This window comes from Oncorhynchus nerka, linkage group LG6 (assembly GCF_034236695.1).
Source record: "Oncorhynchus nerka isolate Pitt River linkage group LG6, Oner_Uvic_2.0, whole genome shotgun sequence".
In the NCBI taxonomy this organism is placed as follows: Eukaryota; Metazoa; Chordata; class Actinopteri; order Salmoniformes; family Salmonidae; genus Oncorhynchus; species Oncorhynchus nerka.
The window spans coordinates 1,736,529-1,745,978 of record NC_088401.1 but is presented as its reverse complement, the minus strand read 5'-3'; the positions used below and the strand labels follow the sequence as shown (position 1 = coordinate 1,745,978).

The window sequence follows — 9,450 nt, the reverse complement described above, 5'->3', positions numbered from 1 at the left end:
AGCCCTCCCTTCCCTGCCACACACACCAGCCCTCTGCCTCCACATTGAAATAGAGAGGGAGAGAGAGAGGGAACAGTACCCCAACAGCACACCATTGTAAGAGTGACTAAGTGTTCACAGTGTCCATAGTGAATACATACTTAACAAAAAATATAAACGCAACATGTAAAGTGTTGGTTTCATGAGCTGAAATTTAAAATCCCAGAAATGTTCCATATGCACAAAAAAACGTATTTCTCTCAAATGTTATGCACAAATGTGATTACATCCCTGTTAGTGAACATTTCTCCTTTGCCAAGATAATCCACCCACCTGACAGGTGTGGTATATCAAGAAGCTGATCATTACAAAGGTGCACCTTGTGCTGGGGACAATAAAAGGCCACTCTAAAATGTGCAGTTTTGTCACACAACACAATGTTTGGGGTTTTAGGCTGGGTTTCTGTACAGCACTTTGTGACATTGGCTGATGTAAAAAGGGCTTTATCAATACATTTGATTGATTGATTGAATCCCACAGATGTCTCAAGTTTTTAGGGAGCGTAAAATTGTCATGCTGACTGCAGGAATGTCCACCAGAGCTGTTGCCAGAGAATTGAAGGTTTATTTCTCTCTACCATTTTAGAGATTTTGATGAAACTGTGGAATTTCTGAAACCGTCTCAGGGAAGCTCATCGTCTTCCCCAGGGTCTTGACCTGACTGCAGTTTGGCGTCGTAACCAACTTCAGTGGGCAAATGCTCAACTTCGATGGCCACTGGCACGCTGGAGAAGTCTGCTCTTCACAGATGAATCCCGGTTTCAACTGTACCGGGCAGATGGAAGACCGTGAGTATATAGCGTTGTGTGGGCGAGAGGTTTGCTGATGTCAATGTTGTGAACAGACTGCTGATTGGTGGGGTTATGGTATGGGCAGGCATAAGCTACGGACAAAGAACACAATTGCATTTTATCAATAGCAATTTGAATGCACAGAGATACCGTGATGAGATCCTGAGAGGGCCATTTTGGTGCAGTTCATCCATCACCTCATGTTTCAGCATGATGAGATCCTGAGGCCCCTTGTGGTGCCATTCATCCACCATCACCACCTCATGTTTCAGCATGATGAGATTCTGAGGCCCCTTGTGGTTCCATTCATCCACCATCACCACCTCATGTTTCAGCATGATGAGATTCTGAGGCCCCTTGTGGTTCCATTCATCCTCCATCACCACCTCATGTTTCAGCATGATGAGATCCTGAGGCCCATTGTGGTTCCATTCATCCATCACCTCATGATTCAGCATGATGAGATCCTGAGGCCCCTTGTGGTGCCATTTATCCATCACCTCATGTTTCAGCATGATGAGATCCTGAGGCCCCTTGTGGTGCCATTTATCCATCACCTCATGTTTCAGCATGATGAGATCCTGAGGCCCCTTGTGGTTCCATTCATCCATCACCTCATGATTCAGCATTTTAAAAATATATATATATCACCTTTATTTAACCAGGTAGGCTAGTTGAGAACAAGTTCTCATTTGCAACTGCGAACTGGCCAAGATAAAGCATAGCAGTGTGAACAGACAACAACACAGAGTTATACATGGAGTAAACAATAAACAATAAACAAGTCAATAACACAGTAGAAAAAAAGAATCTATATACATATGTGCAAAAGGCATGAGGAGGTAGGCAATAAATAGGCAATAAATAGGCAATAAATAGGCCATAAATAGGCAATAAATAGGCCATAAATAGGCCATAAATAGGCAATAAATAGGCCATAAATAGGCCATAAATAGGCAATAAATAGGCCATAAATAGGCAATAAATAGGCCATAAATAGGCAATAAATAGGCAATAAATAGGCCATAAATAGGCAATAAATAGGCAATAAATAGGCAATAAATAGGCCATAAATAGGCAATAAATAGGCAATAAATAGGCCATAAATAGGCAATAAATAGGCAATAAATAGGCAATAAATAGGCAATAAATAGGCCATAAATAGGCAATAAATAGGCCATAAATAGGCAATAAATAGGCAATAAATAGGCAATAAATAGGCAATAAATAGGCCATAAATAGGCAATAAATAGGCCATAAATAGGCAATAAATAGGCAATAAATAGGCCATAAATAGGCCATAAATAGGCAATAAATAGGCCATAAATAGGCAATAAATAGGCAATAAATAGGCAATAAATAGGCCATAAATAGGCAATAAATAGGCAATAAATAGGCCATAAATAGGCAATAAATAGGCAATAAATAGGCAATAAATAGGCAATAAATAGGCCATAAATAGGCAATAAATAGGCAATAAATAGGCAATAAATAGGCCATAAATAGGCAATAAATAGGCAATAAATAGGCAATAAATAGGCCATAAATAGGCAATAAATAGGCCATAAATAGGCAATAAATAGGCAATAAATAGGCAATAAATAGGCAATAAATAGGCCATAAATAGGCAATAAATAGGCCATAAATAGGCAATAAATAGGCCATAAATAGGCCATAAATAGGCCATAAATAGGCAATAAATAGGCCATAAATAGGCAATAAATAGGCCATAAATAGGCCATAAATAGGCCATAAATAGGCAATAAATAGGCAATAAATAGGCAATAAATAGGCAATAAATAGGCCATAAATAGGCAATAAATATGCAATAAATAGGCAATAAATAGGCCATAAATAGGCAATAAATAGGCAATAAATAGGCCATAAATAGGCAATAAATAGGCAATAAATAGGCCATAAATAGGCAATAAATAGGCAATAAATAGGCCATAAATAGGCAATAAATAGGCCATAAATAGGCAATAAATAGGCAATAAATAGGCCATAAATAGGCAATAAATAGGCAATAAATAGGCAATAAATAGGCCATAAATAGGCAATAAATAGGCAATAAATAGGCCATAAATAGGCAATAAATAGGCAATAAATAGGCAATAAATAGGCCATAAATAGGCAATAAATAGGCAATAAATAGGCCATAAATAGGCCATAAATAGGCAATAAATAGGCAATAAATAGGCAATAAATAGCCATGTGTATGTGACCAATAACATCTGCTAACCATGTTTATGTGACCAATGACATCTGCTAACCATGTGACCATTAACATCTGCTAACCATGTGTATGTGACCAATAACATCTGCTAACCATGTGTATGTGACCAATAACATCTGCTAACCATGTGTATGTGACCAATAACATCTGCTAACCATGTGTATGTGACCAATAACATCTGCTAACCATGTGTATGTGACCAATAACATCTGCTAACCATGTGTATGTGACCAATAACATCTGCTAACCATGTGTATGTGACCAATGACATCTGCTAACCATGTGTATGTGACCATTAACATCTGCTAACCATGTGTATGTGACCAATAACATCTGCTAACCATGTGTATGTGACCATTAACATCTGCTAACCATGTGTATGTGACCAATAACATCTGCTAACCATGTGTATGTGACCATTAACATCTGCTAACCATGTGTATGTGACCATTAACATCTGCTAACCATGTGTATGTGACCAATAACATCTGCTAACCATGTGACCATTAACATCTGCTAACCATGTGTATGTGACCAATAACATCTGCTAACCATGTGTATGTGACCATTAACATCTGCTAACCATGTGTATGTGACCAATAACATCTGCTAACCATGTGTATGTGACCAATAACATCTACTAACCATGTGTATGTGACCAATAACATCTACTAACCATGTGTATGTGACCAGTAAAATTAAATTTGTAATAACTAACTGTTCTAAATATTCAAAAAATGAATGTATTCATGTTTTCCTACAGATTCGTATCCCCTATGAAAAGAATCCACCTTGTCACACCAGACACAGTGTTCACTATGTTGTCACGAGACTCTGATCATTTTGGCCATCTGCTTTGTGACTTCCTGTGACATCAGGTCGCTAGGCAACCGCTCCCCTGCTGTTAGAATTTCCATGCATCACTGTCCATGGCAACCACATGACACTTTCACACCTTTAACATTCTACAGCTAATTAAATACCATATATATATATACCAAATACCATATTGCTATGGCAACAACAACAACACTACTGTTTTCCTTTTCTGAGAGCACGAACTCTGAAGGAGCATCAACTCTCAGAGTTCTACAGTGCTTGATAGGAAGTAGTCAAAAATAACCTAGACTCGGCATCAATATGTAGTCTTTACCAATCCAATATGGTATTAATTCTGTTGTGTGTCTACTGGGCCAATCCCCAACACTCCCTCACTGCCGACAACAAGCAGATCATCTCTGAACAACACGTCACTTACAGGGGACTTCAGTTATGTGGGAGTAAATGGAAATTAAGTCCATTTTATTTTGTATTTTTTTATATTTTTACTAGTTTCTATTTATTTATTTTTTTGTTATTTTATTTGATATTTTTTGTTTATTTCTTTTTTAAATAATCTTTTTTCATACATTTGTTTTTTAAATAAAAATATTTTTTCCCATTTTCTCCCCAATTTCATGGTATTCAGTTGGTAGTTACAGTCTTGTCCCATCGCTGCAACTCCTGTAAGGACTCGGGAGAGGCGAAGGTCGAGAGCCATGCGTCCTCCGAAACATGACCCTGCCAAGCGCCGTACTGCTTCTTGACACACTGCTCGCTTAACTCGGAAGCCAGCCGCACCAATGTGTCAGAGGAAATACCATACACCTGGCGATCGTGTCAGGGTGCATTGCGACCAGCCAGCCACAGGAGTCGCTAGTGCGCAGTGGGAAAAGAATATCCCTGCCGGCCAAACCCTTCCCTTACCCGGATGACGCTGGGCCAATTGTGCACCGCCCCATGGGTCTCCCAGTCGCGGCTGGCTGTGACAGAGCCTGGACTCTAACCAGGATCTCTAGTGGCACAGCTAGCACTGCGATGCAGCGCCTTAGACCACTGCGCCACTCGGGAGGCGCCAGTAATTCCCTTTTGATGCACTTTTCTCTATATTCTCAAATTTAGAAATACTTTATTTACATAAGTATTCAGACCCTTTGCTATGAGAATTCAAATTGAGCTCCGGTGTATCCTGTTTCTATTGATCATCCTTGAGATGTTTCCACAACTTGATTGGAGTCCACCTGTGGTACATTCAAGTGATTGGGCATGATTTAGAAAGGCACACAACTGTCTATAAGGTCCCACAGTTGACAGTGAATGTTAGAGCAAAAACCAAGCCATGAGGTCGAAGGAATTATCCGTAGAGCTCTGAGACAGGATTGTGTCGAGGCACAGATCTGGGGAAGGGTACCAAAACAAGTCTCTGAAAGTCCTTGAGTGGCCCAGCCAGAGCCCGGACTTGAATTCGATATAACATCCTTGGAGAGACCTGAAAATAGCTGTGCAGCGATGCTCCCCATCCAACCTGACAGAGCTTGAGATAATCTGCAGAAAAGAATGTGAGAAACTCCCCCAAATACAGGTGTACCAAGATTGTAGCGTCATACCCAAGAAGACTTGATTGAGGCTGTAACCGTTGCCAAAGGTTCTTCACTGGAGGATGTCCTGGTTAACTGGAGGATGTCCTGGTTAACTGGAGGATGCCCTGGTTAACTGGAGGATGTCCTGGTTAACTGGAGGATGTCCTGGTTAACTGGAGGATGTCCTGGTTAACTGGAGGATGCCTTGGTTAACTGGAACTGGAGGATGTCCTGGTTAACTGGAGGATGTCCTGGTTAACTGGAGGATGCCCTGGTTAACTGGATGTCCTGGTTAACTGGAGGATGTCCTGGTTAACTGGAGGATGTCCTGGTTAACTGGAGGATGCCCTGGTTAACTGGAGGATGTCCTGGTTAACTGGAGGATGCCCTGGTTAACTGGAGGATGTCCTGGTTAACTGGAGGATGTCCTGGTTAACTGGAGGATGTCCTGGTTAACTGGAGGATGCCCTGGTTAACTGGAGGATGCCCTGGTTAACTGGATGTCCTGGTTAACTGGAGGATGTCCTGGTTAACTGGAGGATGCCTTGGTTAACTGGAACTGGAGGATGTCCTGGTTAACTGGAGGATGTCCTGGTTAACTGGAGGATGTCCTGGTTAACTGGAGGATGTCCTGGTTAACTGGAGGATGTCCTGGTTAACTGGAGGATGCCTTGGTTAACTGCAGGATGCCTTGGTTAACTGGAGGATGTCCTGGTTAACTGGAGGATGTCCTGGTTAACTGGATGTCCTGGTTAACTGGAGGATGCCCTGGTTAACTGGAGGATGTCCTGGTTAACTGGAGGATGTCCTGGTTAACTGGATGTCCTGGTTAACTGGAGGATGCCCTGGTTAACTGGAGGATGTCCTGGTTAACTGGAGGATGTCCTGGTTAACTGGAGGATGTCCTGGTTAACTGGAGGATATCCTGGTTAACTGGAGGATGTCCTGGTTAACTGGAGGATATCCTGGTTAACTGGAGGATGCCCTGGTTAACTGGAGGATGCCCTGTTTAACTGGATGTCCTGGTTAACTGGAGGATGTCCTGGTTAACTGGAGGATGTCCTGGTTAACTGGAGGATGCCCTGGTTAACTGGAGGATATCCTGGTTAACTGGAGGTTAACTGGAGGATGTCCTGGTTAACTGGATGTCCTGGTTAACTGGAGGATGTCTTGGTTAACTGGAGGATGTCCTGGTTAACTGGAGGATGTCCTGGTTAACTGGAGGTTAACTGGAGGATGTCCTGGTTAACTGGAGGATGTCCTGGTTAACTGGAGGATGCCCTGGTTAACTGGAGGATATCCTAGTTAACTGGAGGTTAACTGGAGGATGTCCTGGTTAACTGGATGTCCTGGTTAACTGGAGGATGTCTTGGTTAACTGGAGGATGTCCTGGTTAACTGGAGGATGCCCTGGTTAACTGGAGGTTAACTGGAGGATGTCCTGGTTAACTGGATGCCCTGGTTAACTGGAGGATGTCCTGGTTAACTGGAGGATGTCCTGGTTAACTGGAGGATGCCTTGGTTAACTGGAGGATGCCTTGGTTAACTGGAGGATGTCCTGGTTAACTGGAGGATGTCCTGGTTAACTGGAGGATGCCTTGGTTAACTGGAGGATGCCCTGGTTAACTGGAGGATGCCCTGGTTAACTGGAGGATGCCCTGGTTAACTGGATGTCCTGGTTAACTGGAGGATGTCCTGGTTAACTGGAGGATGCCCTGGTTAACTGGAGGATGCCCTGGTTAACTGGAGGATGTCCTGGTTAACTGGAGGATATCCTGGTTAACTGGAGGTTAACTGGAGGATGTCCTGGTTAACTGGATGTCCTGGTTAACTGGAGGATGCCCTGGTTAACTGGAGGATATCCTAGTTAACTGGAGGTTAACTGGAGGATGTCCTGGTTAACTGGATGTCCTGGTTAACTGGAGGATGTCTTGGTTAACTGGAGGATGTCCTGGTTAACTGGAGGATGTCCTGGTTAACTGGAGGTTAACTGGAGGATGTCCTGGTTAACTGGAGGATGTCCTGGTTAACTGGAGGATGCCCTGGTTAACTGGAGGATATCCTAGTTAACTGGAGGTTAACTGGAGGATGTCCTGGTTAACTGGATGTCCTGGTTAACTGGAGGATGTCTTGGTTAACTGGAGGATGTCCTGGTTAACTGGAGGATGCCCTGATTAACTGGAGGTTAACTGGAGGATGTCCTGGTTAACTGGATGCCCTGGTTAACTGGAGGATGTCCTGGTTAACTGGAGGATGTCCTGGTTAACTGGAGGATGCCTTGGTTAACTGGAGGATGCCTTGGTTAACTGGAGGATGTCCTGGTTAACTGGAGGATGTCCTGGTTAACTGGAGGATGCCTTGGTTAACTGGAGGATGCCCTGGTTAACTGGAGGATGCCCTGGTTAACTGGAGGATGTCCTGGTTAACTGGAGGATGCCTTGGTTAACTGGATGTCCTGGTTAAACCACACCAGACCACAGTAATGCTTAAACCACATCAGACCACAGTAATGCTTAAACCAGATCAGACATTTACATTACATTTAAGTCATTTAGCAGACGCTCTTATCCAGAGCGACTTACAAATTGGTGCATTCACCTTATGACCTCCAGTGGAACAGTAGTGCATCTAAATCTTTTCAGGGGGAGGGGGGGTGAGAGGGATTACTTTATCCTATCCTAGGTATTCCTTAAAGAGGTGGGGTTTCAGGTGTCTCCGGAAGGTGGTGATTGACTCCGCTGTCCTGGCGTCGTGAGGGAGTTTGTTCCACCATTGGGGGGCCAGAGCAGCGAACAGTTTTGACTGGGCTGAGCGGGAACTGTACTTCCTCAGTGGTAGGGAGGCGAGCAGGCCAGAGGTGGATGAACGCAGTGCCCTTGTTTGGGTGTAGGGCCTGATCAGAGCCTGGAGGTACTGAGGTGCCGTTCCCCTCACAGCTCCGTAGGCAAGCACCATGGTCTTGTAGCGGATGCGAGCTTCAACTGGAAGCCAGTGGAGGGAGCGGAGGAGCGGGGTGACGTGAGAGAACTTGGGAAGGTTGAACACCAGACGGGCTGCGGCGTTCTGGATGAGTTGTAGGGGTTTAATGGCACAGGCAGGGAGCCCAGCCAACAGCGAGTTGCAGTAATGCTTAAACCAGATCAGACCACAGTAATGCTTAAACCAGATCAGACCACAGTAATGCTTTTAAACCAGATCAGACCACAGTAATGCTTAAACCACATCAGAAGACCTCATATGATATTTTGTCCATATTGCCCAGCCCTAACACTTACATACACAGGCAGACACACACACTGCCAGCTGACTCACACAGTGCCAGTTCTGTCACACACATCACTCACAGACACACTCATGACTGCCTGACCTTCTGCCTGTGTGACACACCCACACAAACACACCGCTCCGTCCAGTGGATTCACACGTACTCATTTCCCCTCCCATCTGCCTTCTGGTGAAACAGACTAGAGGGGGGCAACGAGAAGGTAGCAGCCAATCTGTCACGTGTGTGTATTAAGCCACATCAAACTAGATAAAACACCAGATAGACTAGGAAGATGAATAAAAGTATTTGTTTGTTTTACTGACTATTTTCAGAACTATTTGGGGAATTTCCCAAACTCATAAGTACAAAACTCCAAACGGGTAACACTTGTAAAGCAGTCAGCCTTACATTCAAAACATTTCATTCACCACACAACCATTGATACAAAATACACAGTAAATGTAAGTTCACTGTGTACTATAATGAGTACATTTAATCACCAAAATACAACATAATGATATCTTCTCAATTATTTTAACAACTAGTTAATCCAATAACTAAACATGTAAGACACTATTTCAAAATGGCCTTTTGAATGTGGTAAACTACAGTACTGTAAATCCCAGTAGCTTACACTGTTTTCACATTCAATACACTTTAAAAAATATATATATATATTAAACCTTTATTTAACTAGGCAAGTCAGTTAAGAACAAATTCTT

At 43.0% G+C, this 9,450-nt stretch overlaps 1 long non-coding RNA gene across 1 annotated transcript in view; it reads left to right on the top strand.

The window, feature by feature from the left end:
- The window catches only part of LOC135572091 (uncharacterized), a 6,750-nt gene extending 2,284 nt beyond the window's left edge, over positions 1–4,466 (top strand). Inside the window, exons 2-3 of the long non-coding RNA XR_010464005.1 lie at positions 625–826; positions 3,829–4,466. This is a non-coding gene — a long non-coding RNA (uncharacterized LOC135572091). The remainder of the gene's footprint in view (positions 1–624; positions 827–3,828) is intronic.
- The last annotated feature ends 4,984 nt before the right edge of the window (positions 4,467–9,450 follow it).